The sequence below is a fragment of the Diaphorina citri genome, unplaced genomic scaffold (assembly GCF_000475195.1).
Source record: "Diaphorina citri unplaced genomic scaffold, Diaci psyllid genome assembly version 1.1 scaffold326, whole genome shotgun sequence".
Classification (NCBI taxonomy): Eukaryota; Metazoa; Arthropoda; class Insecta; order Hemiptera; family Psyllidae; genus Diaphorina; species Diaphorina citri.
Window position 1 is genome coordinate 98,274 of NW_007377761.1, and position 22,700 is coordinate 120,973.

General features: G+C 32.3%; 1 long non-coding RNA gene across 2 annotated transcripts; it reads left to right on the forward strand.

Annotated features, from left to right (window-relative positions):
* Positions 1-21,813: 21,813 nt before the first annotated feature.
* On the forward strand, positions 21,814-22,386 carry LOC113466748. Of its 2 annotated transcripts, none has more exons than XR_003391055.1 (2): positions 21,814-22,031; positions 22,272-22,386. It is a non-coding gene; the product is annotated as an uncharacterized LOC113466748 (long non-coding RNA). The 2 variants fall into 2 exon arrangements; XR_003391054.1 differs by having other exon boundaries at positions 22,008-22,054.
* Positions 22,387-22,700: the final 314 nt, after the last annotated feature.

Consider the following 22,700-nt stretch of genomic DNA (forward strand, 5'->3'; position numbering starts at 1 on the left):
AATACGCATACCTAGCCATTTACGTGTGTGTTGTTTGAATAAAATCGAGCCGTCCGCCGGTGCAACGCTTGGCGGTATTTTGACAGCTTTTTGGCGGTTTTCGACCGTTTTTTGGCCGTTTTCAGCTATACCGACTAAACGGTTAGAGATATTGTAAAAGTTAGGGTAAAAGAACACTCAAATAATCATCATTTAATAGGATAAGGAAAGTCGTGTGATGTTCACACCAGATTTTTACACTCTACATCTGTGAAAAAATCTCAAGACAAAACTATTTTAATAAAGCTATTATCTTATTATAATCCATTAAATTGCTCTGTTTCTGTTACATCAAAATATTTTGTACACTATACTATAGATAGCATATACATAGCTTAGTAACTCTTAATATATATTTATTTAAAAAAAAAAACTGTACGCATTTAAGTTACACCAAACAAGCATCGCTTTAAGTACCTTTGACGAAGTGTTCTTTACAAAAAAGATAATAAATCGGTGCAACGCTTGGCGGCATTTTACCGCTTTTTGGCGGTTTTCGGTGTATTTTAACAATATCTCGGGAACGGTATGAGCTAGAGACTTTAAATTTGGTATGTAGTTCACAAATGTGACAAGGATGCAACACAAAACGTTTGGTTAAGGTAGGTGCTGCAGTTGGCGGTATTTTGACAGCTTTTTGGCGGTTTTCGACCGTTTTTTGGCGGTTTTCAGCTATACCGACTAAACGGTTAGAGATATTGTAAAGATTAAGATCTCAGGATATTTCAAGACCTTCTCGTCAAGTACCTAGTTGAACTTCCTTTCAAAGATCACGTCCTGATTGAAGCAACTAATCTTGCTTTCTTTTCTCCTTTTGTATATTAGGAAGGTACTTGATGCAAAACTAATAACAGGTGTCTAGTGTAAGGCCAAGTGTACATAGCACTTGGAATATTAGAATAATTATTAGGTAACCTAGAATAAACATGGGTTATATTAGCTATGTGTAATACAAGGGTTAGGTTTCAATCTAACTCTCGAAGGGGGGATACTTTACTTATAATTGTCACACCTGTTTTTTTTTCTATAGCGTGAGGGTTTGTGAAACATTAGAGAAGGGGAAGGAGTTAGTTCGGTAACTAAAGAAGCACACTGGACGAAATTACTGGTGAGGTTGTTTTAGATTCAAAAGAATAAAATATGGCAAAGTTGCAAAGTTCATGTCACAAGAATCATAAGGAAATTGATTCTGACCACAAATACCTGAAGGGAAAAGAAAATAACTTGGATTAGAATAGAACAGAACGGAAAATACCTTGTTTATCCTACCTGCATAAGGTTCAAAAGTCCATTAGCCCCATTGAAATCTTTCATATATCTAAATCCCCTCTTATGACTACTTGTGCATCCTGTTATACAGCAATGGAATCAGAAAAAATAGATAGGTAACACTGGTCCTGGCTTTTGAATTAGTTCAACATAAAAACAACAAAGTAAATTATTCAAAGATTCAAAACAATCACAATTAGATAATAATTGTTGTAGACAATGACTCATTGTGTCTATTATTATCTCTAATCACTCAATAAGTCAACACCTGTACCGTGTACCTACTATTCAAAGAAGAAGGAAAAATACATGCACACGATTACGATTGTGATTTGATTTTGTTTGATTTGATAAGCCATTATTAATTATAAGATAATAATAATTGTTGTAGAAATGTAGACAATGACTCATTGTGTCTATTATTATCTCTAATCACTCAATAAGTCAACACCTGTACCTACTATTCAAAGAAGAAGGAAAAATACATGCACACGATTACGATTGTGATTTGATTTTGTTTGATTTGATAAGCCATTATTATTTAAATCGTTCTTTTGTTTTGACTTTCATTACAAACATAGTTATTTATTATTGTTCTATTCGTGCACAACTGAAAATTACCTTCTTAACACTGAGACAGATATGTCAATTTATAAAATATTTTTTATATGTTTCATGATAATAAATGTACCTACCTATTCGTGCACAACTGAAAATTACCTTCTTAACACTGAGACAGATATGTCAATTTATAAAATATTTTTTATATGTTTCATGATAATACCTAGGTACCTATATGTGAAAAAGAATCTAGCACAAACAATTTGCCATCGAAATCTTTTTTATTGATCAAAAGAGTGTTACAATAAATGTGTCGAAGCATAATAGGAATAAGCAATAACGTCCCTTGTTTACAAAACCAATGATGATGTTTCTTTTCAAATTGGAACATATCTTTTTTTATCTGATCGAATGACTCACCCAAATAATACGCTATATAAAAGCCTAATTTTAACCCAAAATAAAATCTTACAACTGTTTGACTTTTGAAAATAATAAAAAAGAAGATTTAACATAAATTAAAAAAAAGGAACTTTGAAAAAAAAAGTTTGATGTTTTCATATTAGAAGGGATCAATTATTACATTGGCCCTTGTATATTACGATTACACGAACCCTACCCTCAGCTCTAGTTTTTTAAGACCACATATGTGTCATTTACATAAATGATACCATTAAGATTAAACTGAAAATAATCAATTTGTGTGAAACTACTTAAGTACTAGCTCATTTTATTCTCTCTTGCACTGACTCATTGACAAACAGTATGAGAAATAGGGAGGCATGAAAGTTTACTATACTATTTCCTCTAATGCCCGATCTTCTACAGAGAGTTTTCAGTTAATCCAGAGTTTAAGAAATACTGGTATTTGTTTTAAATCAAATGGGTGACGTCAAAGAAAACCCCTGACACTGTGTTAACTCCCTTTTACTATACTATTTCCTCTAATGCCCGATCTTCCACAGAGAGTTTCAAGTTAATCCAGAGTTTAAGAAATACTGGTATTTGTTTTAAATCAAATGGGTGACGTCAAAGAAAACCCCTGACACTGTGTTAACTCCCAGTGGTAAGATCAGCCCTACATAAGATGGGATAGCATTTTGTTGGATCAAAATGATTCAACTCTTTTTATGATGATCAGTATCATTATCATCTGCGATTAGGTATTGAAAATCATCATCAGAGGATATCTCTTCCACTTTTTTATTATTTAAATTTTTATATTTTTTATGTGTTTACACTTGTCTTATTTATTTTTCTAAATTACTTGAAAATTAAATTAAATAAATTTATTTATTGCAATAGATAATAAATTATGGGCCATGTGCTACAAGTAGCAATTTTTTAACTCGATAACTTTTCTGGAGACATCATTTCACTTTCTGAAGAAGAATAAGAAATTACAAGACAAGGGTGTTTCAGATAAAATATCTCTAATGTTGATGATAAGCCCATAAATCAGACAGAAAAAAAAACTTCTGGAAAGAAAGGGTTATCTGTAAAAAAGCTACCCCCTCTTGGGTTCCAGCTAATTACTCATCTCAATTATGAAGATGAAGAATGCATGGGTGAAGCTGAAATACTCAAGTGTTTATTCTTAATCATATTTTCAAGCAGAAACAACAACTTGGAGTTGAAATTCAACCCGTAGCTAAAGTGTTGGAAGGGTTGACTACTTCATCTGTTTTAGAAAGAGGATCCTTCAAAGTTTCTGTCCTGATAAATACCTGCAGGTGACAGGGTCAGTATTGACTTAAATTCAGTGGGCACCTCACAATAAATTGAATCCAACTTTGTAATTAAATTAGCTTTGTTCACCAGACCATTACATCATTCTTCAGACCAGTATAATAAACTCTAAAAGAAAATAATGTTTTATTATGTATGATATCTTGAGACCATCCACCTTTTTGTTACATGAACACTTATTTCTCTCGAAGATGCCATTTCCGATTCACCTCTTGTCCAGATAAGTACACATTTTAAAAGCAAAGAATTACCCTTTTTCCGCAGCGCCCAGTCAGCAGCTCAGATGTATAATAATGATATTTTGGCATTTAAATTTTTCTCCTAGATCAGACCCATATTTCCGGCTTAGAGAAGGATAACAAGCTCTAAATTTACTCGAGCAAATTTAACAAAAATATGTGGCACATGCCTCCGTTGAGTAGCCATATCATCCGAAAACTGACAATAGAACCTTTGAACTAACAAACTCAACCTAACAAACAGAATAAAACCATCTAACTAGGTAATCATAACAAAGAACTATAACAATGCTCTAATTTTTCCTTTGTAAGAATTCCCGCTATAGGTAAAAGATTTAGATAATTAAATTTAAGATTAAGTCTATTAAAGTTAGACAATTTCGTTGTGTCACTCTATTTTGTAACCCCTCTTCTCGGTTTACTAATCTGAATAAACAGATTAATGGAAAAAGAATGACACAATGGAAAATGAGTACAAGATGTTTGTGTTGACCCTAATTCAAACAAAGTCCTTCAGCGAAAATATTGAAATAATGAGAGCTCCGTGGTGTACGAAAGAAAAAAATGATTTCCTCACCCCTTGTAACGTGTACATACTTTACATAAAAAATCCGAGATAGCCATATTTTGGTTTAAGTTAGAAACAAAAAATCATTCTTCTGGTACCTGGAAAGCTCAATAAAATAAGAATAATCATGAAGACTTGAGAAAAGGTTAAATTATAGCTATACCTACTCTAAAGTTGCAACTATGCTCCAAACTGGATGCAAAATAGAAAGCAAAAGAGTATGAAAATCACATAAAAAATCCGAGATAGCCATATTTTGGTTTAAGTTAGAAACAAAAAATCATTCTTCTGGTAACTGGAAAGCTCAATAAAATAAGAATAATCATGAAGACTTGAAAAAAGGTTAAATTATAGCTATACCTACTCTAAAGTTGCAACTATGCTCCAAACTGGATGCAAAATAGAAAGCAAAAGAGTATGAAAATTTAACTTTTGTCACTCAAATATTAGCCCTCCTGAACTTGGAAGTTCAGATTGGAAGCCTCTGACACATCAATTAGTTCACCTATTTTATTATAATTATGACACATAATATAAACCCACCTCTTTCATACTATTATCCTTCTATTTTTCCAGAAATATGGAAACCGTATTTTCATTCCATACAGCTGCTCTTCTTGTTAAGACCTTAGTCCCTGAGATCGCACAAAATCACTCAAATTTATGAATAATGCTATAATTGAAATCAATTTCGATCAGTGTCAAATTGGTCACGCATAGAAAGTTTGGTTTTTAGTGTGAGGTACTTAGGTAAATACATAGGTAATACCTACTAGATTCTTGATAAATCCTCGAAAGTTATAGGTAGTATCTACAGCAGGGGTTCTTAACCTTTTAGAATTGGCGGACCACTATTGATAAACCAAAAATCTCGCGGACCACTTGAGATTATGTATAGGGGTTCTTAACCTTTTAGAATTGGCGGACCACTATTGATAAACCAAAAATCTCGCGGACCACTTGAGATTATGTATGTACTATATGCAATCAATTGTACATTGTACACGCTATGTGACAATGGGTATGTATTAGAGGACCTATATCTACCTGTAGGAAAAGAGATAGAAAATGAGAAAAATTAGGTAACATTATTATTTATTTATTTTTTGATGACTTTTTCCTTACTCACCTCTCGCGGACCACCTGAAACCTTCTCGCGGACCACTAGTGGTCCACGGACCATAGGTTAAGAATGGCTGATCTACAGTAAGCTACACGTAACTACGACTTCCAATTGGTGCAGTTTTTGATGAGTTGCTTTTAGAATTTGATACAGGAGAGAGCAAAGAAAATAGCTAGCAAAAAAAACTTTTCACTGGGGGTCAATTTTTTTACCATTTTTTTTATTATTCAATTTCAGACCATTATTTTTTGTATCTAGTTTATTATTTTTTATAATCTTATTATGTTAATAATATTATTATACGTATTTCTTTGCATTACTGTAGCAGAAAAAACTATTATTGGTAATTCAATTTTTCCTATAAACCCTCTCTTGAAAATTTCCTAAAAAATAGCAAAAAATTTGATGGGTCTATCAAAATAAATACCCTATCCATCAAATTTGATACAAATATAATTACATTTCTGCCAAAACATTGCTGGGTAAAAAAATTTAGGGTAGAAATTTGAGTAGGTATGGGATTTTTTTATTGATAACTCACATAGGCGATGAAGCTCATGTTTCTGTGAAACAACACCTCTTTGTAACATCTTTACAACAAATGGTTTACAGAGGAGAGTAATTTCGTGATTATTTTTCCTTTTGCTACACAAGCTAGCTTTGTTCATTCAAGGTATTTATTTTGAAAATTCCGAGAAGAAGAAAAAAAGTCAACAATGAAATCTATTTCTGCTGTTTATCTAGAAAAGTTTGATTATTAATATAATTGCTACATTGATAGCAAATTATTTCAAATCGACAGGGTCTAAATTCCACTTGAACATTTTACACCAACAAGTACGTGCCTTTTAAAATTATCATATTATGTAGATACTAGGTACCTACTTGAATTATTTCACAGCTAGTCATGCATTGTATCACATACGTTGACATACCTAAAGCATCCACATTTGAATAATAATAAAGCATAATACGAACCTTTTGTCTCTCCGCTTTTTTTATATACTTATTAATTATGTCTCCTGAAATTTAATGAAAATACCGAGGGCCTTCGACAGTAATTAAAATGGAGATAGCGTTTCGGAGAGAAAAAAATTGTCTTTTTTTTCAATTGTTCTTTGTTGGATTTTTCCCATTCAGTCATTTGAAAAATGAACATAATAAATACGCATACCTAGCCATTTACGTGTGTGTTGTTTGAATAAAATCAAGCCGTCCGAGTAAATTAAAATTCGAAAAAGGTTCTCGGTGGGAAATGGAATAAAACTTTAAATGACATTTGAAATAAAGAGATAAATATTTCCAAGAGTACATTACGTCCGGAGTTGTTTGATGGGAACTCTCGAACTGCCTCAGTCACTTTAGAATCCTTAGATCATTACAAAGGTCCACGAGTATTCAATATTCATGTCAATTTCAGGCTGCAGAAGAACAGCAAAAGAAGACTTCATAGATGGGTATAATAAACTTGACTACATATACGTAATTTTGAAAAAAAGGTAAACAAATAAAGTAGGTGTACGTAAAAATGATTTGAAACTTGTACTGAAGCATATTAGAAACTCAGTAAACATTGGAATCAATGTGGTTTATGAAGCTACCTAATAATTAATTACATTTTAAGTCGAGACTGTCAAGTGAATTTAGTGACATTTTCCAGTCTCCAAAATGTCACTTCATTCTACAAAAGCAATAATAATAGTAACAATATTTAATACTAATCATTTCGAGGGAAAAAATGTTACGTTGTTGTTCTAAAATCTCATTCTTCAATCCGCATTCCTTTCTCTATTGTAAAAGATTTTTTGTAATTACTTCAACATTAGTGACATTTGACATATCGCTCGTCAAATCTCATTCTTCAATCCGCATTCCTTTCTCTATTGTAAAAGATTTTTTGTAATTACTTCAACATTAGTGACATTTGACATATCGCTTGGCTTTACTCTCACTAGATAGGTTTCTTCTCCTTCCTTTTCAATACCGAAATATAATATTTCTATTTACTTCCACCAATATTGTGAACGTGTGTGCGGTCAAATTTAGTTTTTATACTAATAAAGGTAAAGCAATTGGAGAAGGGAGAAGCTAAAAATCACCAAGTCCAATTTTCTAACTTTGACCTCTTCAATTTACGTATAAATGTGGGTACGAGTATGAGAAGGCATCATTTAAATTTAAAATCATCAGTTCTTCTAATAACCTATTCCAGTACGTACGTCTAATGGTAATGCACAGAATTTGTATTGCTTCCACAAAAATTAGTGCATTCTTATTGAAGAACATCACAAATTGTCACCTCTCCAAATGAGAGACACGCTCTTTGTTGCTTCATTTCAGTGTCTATTTCAGATATCTCCCAAAACTGGATGCAACACAAAATTTTCTGCTCACAATCCGAGCAATGTGTAATCCTTATCTGCTCCAATACAAAACAGAAGAATTACTTGATATTTTTGATAATACTTTGTTAATAACCTATTCCAGTACGTACGTCTAATGGTAATGCACAGAATTTGTATTGCTTCCACAAAAATTAGTGCATACTTATTGAAGAACATCACAAATTGTCACCTCTCCAAATGAGAGACACGCTCTTTGTTGCTTCATTTCATTGTCTATTTCAGATATCTCCCAAAACTGGATGTAACACAAATTTTTCTGCTCACAATCCGAGCAATGTGTAATCCTTATCTGCTCCAATACAAAACAGAAGAATTACTTGATATTTTTGATAATACTTTGTGTAATATTTATCTTTTTATTATTACTTTCCTTTCTTTCTCTACCTACTTCTCATCTGTCTTTTGTATGAAAGATAGACAACATTCTTCACGGCATAGAATCGAGACCTCATTTTGAAATGAAAGATTATAACTTGTAATACCCGAATTTATTTTATTGAGTACAATTAATAATGTCCAAATGAGAGATTACGTCTGGGAGCTTTTGATTTGAGTTTCTAATCTGTACATAATTGGAATAGTTTCGTACACTTATAGCTTCTCAAACTTTGCTTTTGTAGGAGTATACTGTGAGGCAGAGTTCATGATTTAATAAACTGAAAGTGTAATACCACCTAGAGGACGTCTTTTGTATGAAAGATAGACAACATTCTTCACGGCATAGAATCGAGACCTCATTTTGAAATGAAAGATTACAACTTGTAATACCCGAATTTATTTTATTGAGTACAATTAATAATGTCCAAATGAGAGCTTACGTCTGGGAGCTTTTAATTTGAGTTTCTAATCTGTACATAATTGGAATAGTTTCGTACACTTAGCTTCTCAAACTTTGCTTTTGTAGGAGTATACTGTGAGGCAGAGTTCATGATTTAATAAACTGAAAGTGTAATACCACCTAGAGGACAGTTTTAAAACTATACATACTCGTATCACAGTATTCATGTTGAAAAATTGTTATCAGTCATTGGACGTTATTATCTTGTGCATGATTATGTACCTAAATATGTCATCACAGGCAGAAAAGCGTATCTACCACAAAGAGGTAGTTGGCATCTAGAATATTTTTATTACATATTTCTAATTTGTTATACAGATTTTAAACGGCTCTTTAGGGCTTATCTGCTGTCACTTCTTGTGATCTTGAATTGAGAAGTTCCATTGCAAGTCGATTTTCATCTTGGTACAATGCTTTGCACACGTCACATGGTTATCTTATCAATTTCTATTTTGATTCAACAATCTTCATTATATCTTTTATGATATTATTTACAATGATTTCTGTAGCTCGAATGATTTTTTACATAATGAATTTCATTTTATAATCAATAGATATTCTACAAGAAAATTGTTTCTGGATATGGTTTTTAGTGAGGAAAAAACCTCGTGTTATGTTTTCTTTTGATTTTATCAACAGTACGGAAGCAATAAAATAAATTCAATTTGAAAATTGAATTTTTGCAATTTCCAGTCATTAGTTCCAAGGAACAGGATAGATAGGTATCTAGGTAATTGTTTTGCCTTTGGAATGTTCAACATAGTTATATCTAAGATCAATAGATAACCAAATGACAATTTTAATTCCTCAGAAGACATGCTTAAGAAAGGCTTTTAGTCTGCAGACTGTTCTTTTTGCAGTTCATTTTTTATACTTGCTTAGTAAAGAAAAGAAAATGTTAATACCTATGGTTGACAGTCCTTCAGTTTTGGTTCCTCAGATAACGTGTTCAAAGAGTTCTATTTTCAGTGACATAAGACTGATTGATAAGTCAGGCATCTACACATTTAGAGCCTATCCGATCTGAGCTGCAATTTGTAAATCCAAAACACGAGACATTTCAGCCAAGTCTTTGCCTACCTATATTTATGAATGTTGTTGTTAAGTCCCTAAATGCCTATTTGGTTAATACTGGTAGGTTTACTATTTCAGGAAAGCATTGAGCAATAATCTAGTGTATTTTGTATTTTCATAAGTTACAGGTACCTACATATTTACCATGAATACTTATTATTCTAATCTCCCACACTGGCCATGGCCATTTCTATCTCAACTTGTCATTTCAAAAGATTTTCGTTGATTGTTTTGAATTCATAACCTATGTGGGTGTGAGAATGAAAAGGATTTTGAAAAAAAGGTAAACAAATAAAGTAGGTGTACGTAAAAATGATTTGAAACTTGTACTGAAGCATGTTAGAAACTCAGTAAACATTGGAATCAATGTGGTTTATGAAGCTACCTAATAATTAATTACATTTTAAGTCGAGACTGTCAAGTGAATAAGCCGTCCGAGTAAATTAAAATTCGAAAAAGGTTCTCGGTGGGAAATGGAATAAAACTTTTAATGACATTTGAAATGAAGAGATAAATACTTCAAAGAGTACATTACGTCCGGAGTTGTTTGATGGGAACTCTCCAACTGCCTCAGTCACTTTAGAATCCTTAGATCAGGGTTGTCCAACCTTAGGGCACCCGAGGGCCGCAAATACCTACTAGATTCTTGATAAATCCTCGAAAGTTATAGGTAGTATCTACAGTAAGCTACACGTAACTACGACTTCCAATTGGTGTAGTTTTTGATGAGTTGCTTTTAGAATTTGATACAGGAGAGAGCAAAGAAAATAGCTAGCAAAAAAAAAAAAACTTTTCACTGGGGGGTCAATTTTTTTACCATTTTTTTATTATTCAATTTCAGACCATTATTTTTTGTATCTAGTTTATTATTTTTTATAATCTTATTATGTTAATAATATTATTATACGTATTTCTTTGCATTACTGTAGCAGAAAAAACTATTATTGGTAATTCAATTTTTCCTATAAACCCTCTCTTGAAAATTTCCTAAAAAATAGCAAAAAATTTGATGGGTCTATCAAAATAAATACCCTATCCATCAAATTTGATACAAATATAATTACATTTCTGCCAAAACATTGCTGGGTAAAAAATTTAGGGTAGAAATTTGAGTAGGTATGGGATTTTTTTATTGATAACTCACATAGGCGATGAAGCTCATGTTTCTGTGAAACAATTTAGGGTAGAAATTTGAGTAGGTATGGGATTTTTTTATTGATAACTCACATAGGCGATGAAGCTCATGTTTCTGTGAAACAACACCTCTTTGTAACATCTTTACAACAAATGGTTTACAGAGGAGAGTGATTTCGTGATTATTTTTCCTTTTGCTACACAAGCTAGCTTTGTTCATTCAAGGTATTTATTTTGAAAATTCCGAGAAGAAGAAAAAAAGTCAACAATGAAATCTATTTCTGCTGTTTATCTAGAAAAGTTTGATTATTAATATAATTGCTACATTGATAGCAAATTATTTCAAATCGACAGGGTCTAAATTCCACTTGAACATTTTACACCAACAAGTACGTGCCTTTTAAAATTATCATATTATGTAGATACTACTTGAATTATTTCACAGCTAGTCATGCATTGTATCACATACGTTGACATACCTAAAGCATCCACATTTGAATAATAATAAAGCATGGAGCCTATCCGATCTGAGCTGCAATTTGTAAATCCAAAACACGAGACATTTCAGCCAAGTGTTTGCCTACCTATATTTACGAATGTTTTTGTTAAGTCCCTAAATGCCTATTTGGTAAATACTGGTAGGTTTACTATTTCAGGAAAGCATTGAGCAATAATCTTGTGTATTTTCACAAGTTACAGGTACATATTTACCATGAATACTTATTATTCTAATCTCCCACACTGGCCATTTCTATCTCAACTTGTCATTTCAAAAGATTTTCGTTGATTGTTTTGAATTCATAACCTATGTGGGTGTGAGAATGAAAAGGTGTGTGGCCATTCCATCGGCATTGTTTGGAAATCTTGCATAATACCTAATGTAATTTTTACATTGTTCCTTAAGATCCCTTTTCACCCTTCTCATACAAATTCAATTATTTTTCTGTTATTTTTGTATTTCAATGCTTGTTAAGTCTTGAATGTTTAACAAGTGTTATATTGTTTGGAAATCTTGCATAATACCTAATGTAATTTTTACATTGTTCCTTAAGATCCCTTTTTCACCCTTCTCATACAAATTCAATTATTTTTCTGTTATTTTTGTATTTCAATGCTTGTTAAGTCTTGAATGTTTAACAAGTGTTAACAATTCATGATCTCTTCAAGTTATTATCTTGGAAAAATATTGTATCCCTTTTAATTTAAACTCAAAGCAGGTTTTGTGTTATCAAATCTTCTGCAGGTATGTCCGAAATCTTTCAACAGAATATTTTACTGAAAATATCTCTTTATAGATCAAATTGAGGATGAACTAACCAGTCCCATATATGTGAGATTTAACAGAATGACAGCAAAATAGATATTACTCAATTGATTTCATGTTTCTTATTACCTCTAACTACAGCTTTGCATTGTAAGCTCATAACGGGCTCATATTTGTACAGGCCTAAAGGAGAAATCTGCTGAATTAAGGCATTCGATATATGAGATTTAACAAAATGACAGCAAAATAGATATTACTCAATTGATTTCATGTTTCTTATTGCCTCTAACTACAGCTTTGCATTGTAAGCTCATAACGGGCTCATATTTGTACAGGCCTAAAGGAGAAATCTGCTGAATTAAGGCATTCGGCTTATAAGTTTAAGTGCGCGGGAGTTTCTTCAATAAACTTGAGAGGATGAAGCCAAATTTTTACGCAAAAATAAAATTGTGTACAATTTTCATACAATTTTTTTTCTCTATGGGGTTGAGATTCCTGAATCGGACACGAGGGCACTCATATTTCACTGCAATTCAGACATCATTGACGAAAAATATCTCTATGGGGTTGAGATTCCTGAATCGGACACGAGGGCACTCATATTTCACTGCAATTCAGACATCATTGACGAAAAATAATAGACAGATTAAAAAAAAAACTCCCAGACAGCTTATTGGGAGGATGACGCTCTTATGTAACATTGGAAAAACGGGGATACAATAGTTTCCGAGGATTAGTCTATTGTTCTCGCGATGATATGAAAAAAACTTCGCCAGGTGAAATCCAGATTATAATTGGGAGCAGGAATCAACTGTATCAAAATACAGGGACTGGTGAAATATGTGTGAGGAATCTGAGAGCCTAATAAACTCTTTCTGTTTGAAGACGTTAGCAAAATAAAATCATTCTGAACCATCTTATTCCTAACTAGAACGTTGTCAGATTTCAGTAAAAACGTGAAAAAACTCTTGCCTCAACTATAAGTCGATTTTGATACCCTTCAAATCATGCTATCTCAAAACTCAACCCCAACATATTTTCAATAGGTAATTATTTATGAACCCTGTATCTCTATTTCCATAACAACATAATGATGCTGCTCTGAAAGATTGCTCTGCACACATCCTTTTTTTAAAAAAACTTTCCCAAATTATGACAGACCACGTCATAAACAATCAGCTATGAACCATATCAATGCACAATTCCTTTCATCGACAGGAATATTACTTTGCAAAAAAATTGATACAAAAAATGGGATTAAAATTCCTCATCATAGTTTACCGACAACAGATAGGTAGTAGCTACTGTCCCTAGAAGGATTTTACGCTAAGTTTTTAACATATTCGCGTCATAAGGGCCCTAATTAAAAATATTCATATTTCGGACAGATGCGTTGGTTTTAGAAATTGCAGCTTTGTTCTTCTCTGTCAAATTATTATGCTGATTTGGTTTTTAGAAAGGAAATAGAAGAGACCAGAGACCCTTTTTCATCTTTTTCCAGTCGCTTGATTTTGATAGAAAAATTAGTCAAGATATACCTATTAGGATTGATGACCTAATAATCCTCAAGCTGTTAACCCTCAGAAAACGAAGGTGAAAGAGTACCTACCATTAACTGATCCACTATTACAAGAGTGCTGTAAGATCACAGCTTATTGACGATGGTAAAGAAAGTTTTCCTGTTATAAAGATACACAACCTTTGTAAATAGCTTACTCAATATTGTCATATTGAAACGACAATGAAAAAAAATCGCAATAAAAAACAGGAAGTTGATAAATTCTTTACGTAGCATAACTGTATTGTAGTCTTGACTTTATCAATGGGATGTAGGATTTTCCTTTACAAAATTAGAAAGTGTAAAAAACGTACTGTAAATATTGTCCAATACAGATCATATTAAATTCCTACATAGGAAAGGAACAAAATGAATAATAATAATAATGACACGTAAGATCTTGAATAGTTTTTTTTTCTTTGGGGAAACTTTAGCTTATTACAATATCTCCCTGCCTTTCTCACATACAAACAAATCTCTTAGAAAAGTAAAATGAAACTACAAAAAATATTCATCTACATACCTAAGTCTAAATTCAACAACTGACTTAACACTATTAATGACAGTTCAGCAAATATTTAGTCCAACTACGAAAAAGTTCAAAACTTGAAGGGTATCCCAATACGGTGTATAAAATGTTCAAAAATGCTTTCGCACAGATATCAAATGCCCTTTGCAATATTTTACCGACAGGGAAACGGAATAACGGATAACACTTATTGTTATTATTATTGCCGACTTTTCTTTTCTTTACTCGTTTTTATTCGCCTTTTCCGCTCTTTGCTGATAAATTTGAAGAAAAAATGCTCATTAAAAGAATCAGTCGTTTTTATTACCTTAATAAAAATATAGTATGTATATTTTTTTTTTCAGTGAGTTCCACGCGTGCTTTTCCAAGTGCTATCCAAACTTTTTTTTAATCTACCTTTGACATTATCTACTCATAGTGTTGGAAATCGCCAACGAACGTTGATAATGTACAGATCGTGTGTAGGCGACTTGGACGGGCTCATACGAGCCTCTTTGGATTTGAAATGTTTTTAGTTTGGTTAGTACAATGTAAACAATGAAGATTTTTGAGAGAGAATTTTCCACAATTCGAAGATTTTGACCTGTAGCTTTCCCAATTTGTTGTAAAGTATGCTTTTCCTAGTTTTTCCACCCTAAATGTGTTATTAAAGTACAATAAACAACAGTCCTTTGTGTAATCCATATCTCAGACTTGTGTGTTTCATTTTCTACTTGCGAATACGTCAAACATTTCTGTGGGCAATCCACAACACATAGATAGGTAGCTCCTGCACAAAATGAGGTTTTGAAAATGTATTTCCCTGGAAAATATTTATAAACACAAACATGATTACTGAACCTTGTTTACTTAAAAGTTGAGATAAAATTTGCCTCTGACTGAACATAAGAACTTTTGAAGTTTTTCCCTAAATATTTTGAACCACTGGTTATCAACATCAATCTCTTTATCCTAAACCTGCCAATGAAGATTTTAGTTTCCACTGTTCCTGTGGGAATTTCCATATGTTTCCAGAGGCTAAATTTATTTTTAAAACATATCCGTTTGAAGTCAAAGGACATTTTGGTTTTCAAGATGAATTCACACAACTTAATACTCTTGTATTCATACTCATTTCTCATTCCAAAATATCTACAACATGTTTTCCAAAATGTAACTAAAAAATGTCTTGTAAGAAATGCCTTTATAGTTCACTAACGGACTGATTTCAACGCTACTAAAGTGGAAAAAAAAATCAAAATATTCGCTAGGGACAGTACCTACACAAAACAAGTAAGAAGGAAAACCCACTTTCCACGATTCGAAAGTCGAGAAAGGCATATAGGATTTGGGATAAAGCTCATTAGAAATTCAGATTCGTTTTAAGATTTTTCACTCCTGATACCATGTTTGCGGCTATGTAATATTTGCGACATCCACAGCCTCTTCAGAACCAGGATACTAGTTTTCTTCCTTCTTTTAAGTGGTCTAAAAAGTCTTTTATTAATATTCACACTTCATCAAAAGCATAGTTTCCACCATGTTATTTTAGCATGGTAAACTCGAGAAAGGCATATAGGATTTGGGATAAAGCTCATTAGGAATTCAGATTCGTTTTAAGATTTTTCACTCCTGATACCATGTTTGCGGCTATTTAATATTTGCGACATCCACAGCCTCTTCAGAACCAGGATACTTGTTTTCTTTCTTCTTTTAAGTGGTCTAAAAAGTCTTTTATTAATATTCACACTTCATCAAAAGCATAGTTTCCACCATGTTATTTTAGCATGGTAAAAGGGACACATCCACTAACGCTAACTCCTATGAAATAGCCGTCATGAAAGAGCTAAGTAGGTACTAGAAATCTACCGACTAACTAGTGACTACTTCGAGGAAAAAAGACGAAAGAGAATGTTCAAATTGGGAGGAATTGAAAATTTTGAAGATTTTTTTTTCATTCACTCTCTGAAAGTTCTTGTTTATCCCAGGAGAAAATGTTCATATCGAATCAATTATGTAAAAAACTGTTTTCCGTTATTTTACTTCCCTTCAACCACCTCAAGAGTAGTTAGTTTTTTTAGTGAGTGAGATGGTTATTTTTAAAGAAATTCTACTGTAGACACAGACATTATTTCGAACTTGATTCCACTCATCCTGATCCATTGACATAAACCCTGGAAATTATAAAAAATGATTTAACCTCCTTCAAAATGTCAACAAAAACAAAACCTCGAGAGAAAGTCCTTTGAAAGTTGCTCCGAATTCCCGTAAAATTTTATTTATATTATTTCACATTTATCCAAAAGAAAGTAAGATAATCCGATTTCTGATTTAACCAAATTATTTTCCTCAAAAGTCGTTTAATAGCGGGATGGTTTCTGAACACATGCAAATGTTCAACATATTACGTAATCTCTCCAATACCTACTATAGACATAGACAGTTTTAGCTACTCAAAATGCAAACTGTTTTAAATTGAAAATTATTTTGTTTTTCTTTGATAAAACGATTTCTCCAGTCGCTAATATTATTCATCTCTACAAGAAAATTGTTTCTGGATATGGTTTTTAGTGAGGAAAAAAACCTCGTGTTATGTTTTCTTTTGATTTTATCAACAGTACGGAAGCAATAAAATTAATTCACTTTGAAAATTGAATTTTTGAAAATTCCAGTCATTAGTTCCAAGGAACAGGATAGATAGGTATCTAGGTAATTGTTTTGCCTTTGGAATGTTCAACATAGTTATATCTAAGAGGTTGTATTCGATATAGGTAGGTTTCACACAGTATTTTTGGATGTTTACAAGTTGGACGGGATATTTTGGGATATTCATGAGTTGGACACAATAGAAAACCAGGAAATTTTGTAAACCAAGGATAAATAGCTTATTCTAAGATCCTTTAGGTCAACAAAAATAATGTTATATCTCAATCCCTCATCCTCACGGTCCTCAAGGGACTTTCTATCAAAATGAGTATCCTCTGCATTGTGAATTGTGAAGAAAACCAGGAAATTTTGTAAACCAAGGATAAATAGCTTATTCCAAGATCCTTTAGGTCAACAAAAAATAATGTTATATCTCAATCCCTCATCCTCACGGTCCTCAAGGGACTTTCTATCAAAATGAGTATCCTCTGCATTGTGATAATTATTGAGTGTGATTCAATTATTAAACGCTTTTATTTTATAACGAGTGATGGATCGAAAAATAATCCAATATTGTTTAAAATCTTCGTGTTTTTCTCTGGTTACAAAAACTGAGGGTTAAAAAAGAAAAGAAAAATCATATTAGAAAATTGTTCAAGTGCGACAGTAAGTTCGAGAGACCGAATGTGAGAATCTATTATCTTTTTCCATTTCATTCAAGTGTCTAGGTAGGTATTTTCTTTGGAAAAATTTCTTTCTGAAGAAGTAATAATGACAATTGTTTGATTTTTCTCAGATTAGATACTGATTATTATGTTTAAGATGTGAAATGGAAAAACATAAACAACAATTCTCACGAAATTAAAGATTTCACAAACATCCACAGATAACCCTTTTGTGAGGAAAAATCATAAAATAAACAATTGGTCATAAAAAAATATTTTGTCAGAAAATTTGTAAGGAAATTAAATGAAATAAAAGGAAGAAAGGGTAAATACGCTACAAGACCGGAAGAAAATAAAAAATTGACACTTGGTTGATTTCTGTTTGAAATTTACAATATTTATTTTCATCTCTCTGTTGTTGATAACGATTGCTATCGTAAGTCTCAAGTCAACCCTTTTATCTCTGTGCTTGGAAGAATTAAAAACCACAGCCCCGATGTATTTCTCAGAGCTTTCTCCAATTTTTATACATAAAAGGAAACTTTTATTATGAAATAAAAATGAACCAAAGGACATAATTACTAAAATTACTTATGTACTAGCTTACCACAATGAAAGAGGACCTTTCATTACGTCTATGCAATGTACTCTCTTCAACAAGTAACTATGTACCTACTTTAGTACTTACAGCTGAAATGTATATCGTACATCTGACCTTGATGATATTGTATAGTTCAGGGAAACTCAATTAAGTTTAATAACTCTTAAATTAGTACTACCATATTACTATAATAGTCCCAAGTAATCTGTAGGTACATCTAACTATTGATTTCCTCGTCAAAATAGACTTACGCCACTATGGCTGTTGAGTTGTGACTGATGATCACTGAGTACGACTTCTAGATACAAATATTTCAAAGTTTTCCTTATTGAGTATAATTTGTCCTAGTTGATTTGATTTGATTTTTTTTTTTTTTTTAAATTTGTCCTAGTAGTCCAATAATTTGTCCTCCCTACTTTACGGAAAGTACTACCTATAAATTGTTGCTGTAGAAACTTATGATTTCTCAATGACTTGAGACGACACTAACACTGCCACAATATGATCATTTTTACATTCTGAACCATCTTATTCCTAACTAGAACGTTGTCAGATTTCAGTAAAAACGTGAAAAAACTCTTGCCTCAACTGTAAGTCGATTTTGATACCCTTCAAATCATGCTATCTCAAAACTCAACCCCAACACATTTTCAATAGGTAATTATTTATGAACCCTGTATCTCTATTTCCATAACAACATAATGATGCTGCTCTGAAAGATTGCTCTGCACACATCCTTTTTTTAAAAAAACTTTCCCAAATTATGACAGACCACGTCATAAACAATCAGCTATGAACCATATCAATGCACAATTCCTTTCATCGACAGGAATATTACTTTGCAAAAAAATTGATACAAAAAATGGGATTAAAATTCCTCATCATAGTTTACCGACAACAGATAGTAGCTACTGTCCCTAGAAGGATTTTACGCTAAGTTTTTAACATATTCGCGTCATAAAGGCCCTAATTAAAAATATTCATATTTCGGACAGATGCGTTGGTTTTAGAAATTGCAGCTTTGTTCTTCTCTGTCAAATTATTATGCTGATTTGGTTTTTAGAAAGGAAATAGGAGAGACCAGAGACCCTTTTTCATCTTTTTTCAGTCGCTTGATTTTGATAGAAAAATTAGTCGAGATATACCTATTAGGATTGGTGATCCTCAAGCTGTTAAGCCTCAGAAAACGAAGGTGAAAGAGTACCTATATACCATCAACTGATCCACTAATGCAAGAGTGCTGTAAGATCACAGCTATTGACGATGACGATGATAAAGAAAGTTTTCCTGTTATAAAGATACACAACCTCTGTAAATAGCTTACTCAATATTGTCATATTGAAACGACAATGAAAAAAAAATCGCAATAAAAAACAGGAAGTTGATAAATTCTTTACGTAGCATAACTGTATTGTAGTCTTGACTTTATCAATGGGATGTAGGATTTTCCTTTACAAAATTAGAAAGTGTAAAAAACGTACCGTAAATATTTTCCAATACAGATCATATTAAATTCCTACATAGGAAAGGAACAAAATGAATAATAATAATGACACGTAAGACCTTGAATAGTTTTTTTTTTTCCTTTGGGGAAATTTTAGCTTATTACAATATCTCCCTGCCTTTCTCACATAGGTACAAACAAATCTCTTAGAAAAGTAAAATGAAACTACAAAAAATATTCATCTACATACCTAAGTCTAAATTCAACAACTGACTTAACAGTCTTAACACTATTAATGACAGTTCAGCAAATATTTAGTCCAACTACGAAAAAGTTCAAAACTTGAAGAGTACCCCAATACGGTGTATAAAATGTTCAAAAATGCTTTCGCACAGATATCAGATGCCCTCTGCAATATTTTACCGACAGGGAAACGGAATAACGGATAACACTTATTGTTATTATTATTGCCGACTTTTCTTTTCTTTACTCGTTTTTGATCATTTTTCTAGTGGTTTCTCTATTGTTATAGCTAATTACATTGGACATAATCTACTCTAAGCTAAATGATTTAACGCATTGGTACCTGTCTATCTTTTTTCTAGTGGTTTCTCTATTGTTATAGCTAATTACATTGGACATAATCTACTCTAAGCTAAATGATTTAACACATTGGTACCTGTCTACTGACTTATATTCTCCTCTACCGTGTAAGTTGTTATAATGGCGTGTTTTTTGTGACAGTCAAAATGGAAGTGAAATCACTTTATCAGACACCAAATGTGATTTATATCTTTTTCCAGAAAGAACATTTCGATTAGTAGGTCAAATTCGAAGATCTCAAATGCATTTTGCCTTTTGTTCCAATTCAAATTTCCTAATAGACCTACGCTTATTCTATGAATGCGATGCCCACAAAGCTTTCAGTCGAGGGTACAAGAGAATTACAATATGCCCTCATTTTCTCCATAAGAGATCCAGAGCATGCCGTGATATTTATGGCACGTTATACCCACACGTGTTATGTAAAGGCGGGAGATTTCAACATAGACTCAAAATATTGTTAATATGACAATCAGTGTTTAATTAAATCCTTTTCTCTGATTGAAGGGGATAAAGGGTTTTATAAACCATAAATTAATTCAAAGGAAAAACGCATAGTGTGAAATGTGATATATTTATTTTTTATTTACTATTTCCTAAGACATTTCAAGTTCTTATATTTTTATTAGTGTTGATCAAAAAGTATTGGACTTTGTATTAGGGTTTCCAATTCTCAAGTAGTTTATTTATAATTTTCGAAATTACGAAATTCCATTTTGATACAACTTGTATCTTGAATTCTTAAACATTCAAGAGTTGCTTGAACAATTGGAAAAGGGTTTGGTCGAAGCTTTCAAGTTTAGGGCACCAATGTCGTCTTACATAAAGCCATGTTGGTAGGAATAGCATGGGAGAAAGCATTCACAAATCTATACAATTGAACTTTTGTTACCATATATAAACTAATTTCCTCCACAGAGTTTTGGGCGGAAAGAAGAAAAAAGAGGAACAGACAAACTCGTAAATTTTTACGAATAAAGTGGAAATAAAATATTTATATTATTAGTAATAAAATATGCATCAATTGTAACAACTACCTAAAACAAACGAGGATCAATTTCTATTGATAGCACAATACTTCCACACTTATTGATGCCTTTCAAGAAAACAGAAAGATGCTGCAGACTACAAACAATTATCTTCTAAAAATATGCTAGTCAGAAAAAAAGGACTTGTCAGAGCCGCGAAAATTTTTCAGCAAAGATGTTCACATTCAATGTGAGAAATTCAGGATCCCTACTGAAATACATAGGACCTATTTCTTTGCAAAAAAAATGCCATACTCCCATGATTTTGACTAACCAAACGGGAAAACAAATTTCGAACTGTAATGAAAATTACGACTGTCGATAATTTGTTGGTAGGTACTATTTCTGCGTAAAACATAAGCATCTGCTTGTCACGAGGCATTATATGTGACACGTGGCATATATACCATAAAATGCATATCAGTAAATTAAAGATACGATCTCGTTGCATCTCTGAATGCAGGCAGCTACCTCATGCGAGCCTCCGAGATTCGAAAATTTCAAATACTCACACATGTCTCGTAAATTGTTTCGTATTTCTTTCAATTAGTTGACCTAGGCAGTTTAATACTACGAGTAATTTAGTAATCACTTGGATTGACAGATGATACAATGATGTAGAGATAATAAGAATACTGCCTACCAATATCCAGTCATTAGTAGTACCTATCCGATGAATGTGCGAATTGGAATAAAACTTGCGATAAAGACACAGGTGGACATTTTGATTACGCATAGGTATTTGTGTTGTTATCAGTTGTATGTTTACACAAATTAGAAATAATTCATGTAAATTGGTTAAGTACCTACATATAGGGAGAAATGTTATAAACAAAGCATAACAGAACGGTAATCAGTAAATGGTCGTTCAGTAATGAATTTTTCTCGAACTTATTTGCAATGAATTATTGCAAACTTATTGGTAATGAATTATATTCTGTTTTACAAATTTCAGGAAATGGAAAGATTTCTCAACGAATCGCACCATGGTGTGATATATTTCAGCATGGGTTCGATGCTGAAAACTTCATCCTTTCCACCCGATAAGTTCAAAGCCTTTCTGAAAGCTTTCTCTGCCATACTCCCATGATTTTGACTAACCAAACGGGAAAACAAATTTCGAACTGTAATGAAAATTACGACTGTCGATAATTTGTATAGAACAACATTAAAATCAACTGGATGCGATATATTGGAATAGGTTTGATTGGAATATAAAATTGACTGATGGCGAGGAAAAGAATGTCTTTAATGTATTTGTTCATAAAACTAACAAGTTATTTGAAAATAATTCCACTCGAAACAATGTTATTTTGTTCCCCTTAAATACTTTTTACGTTTGAAATGCTCCATAGTAGATTTAGTACTTCTGGAAAATTTGACC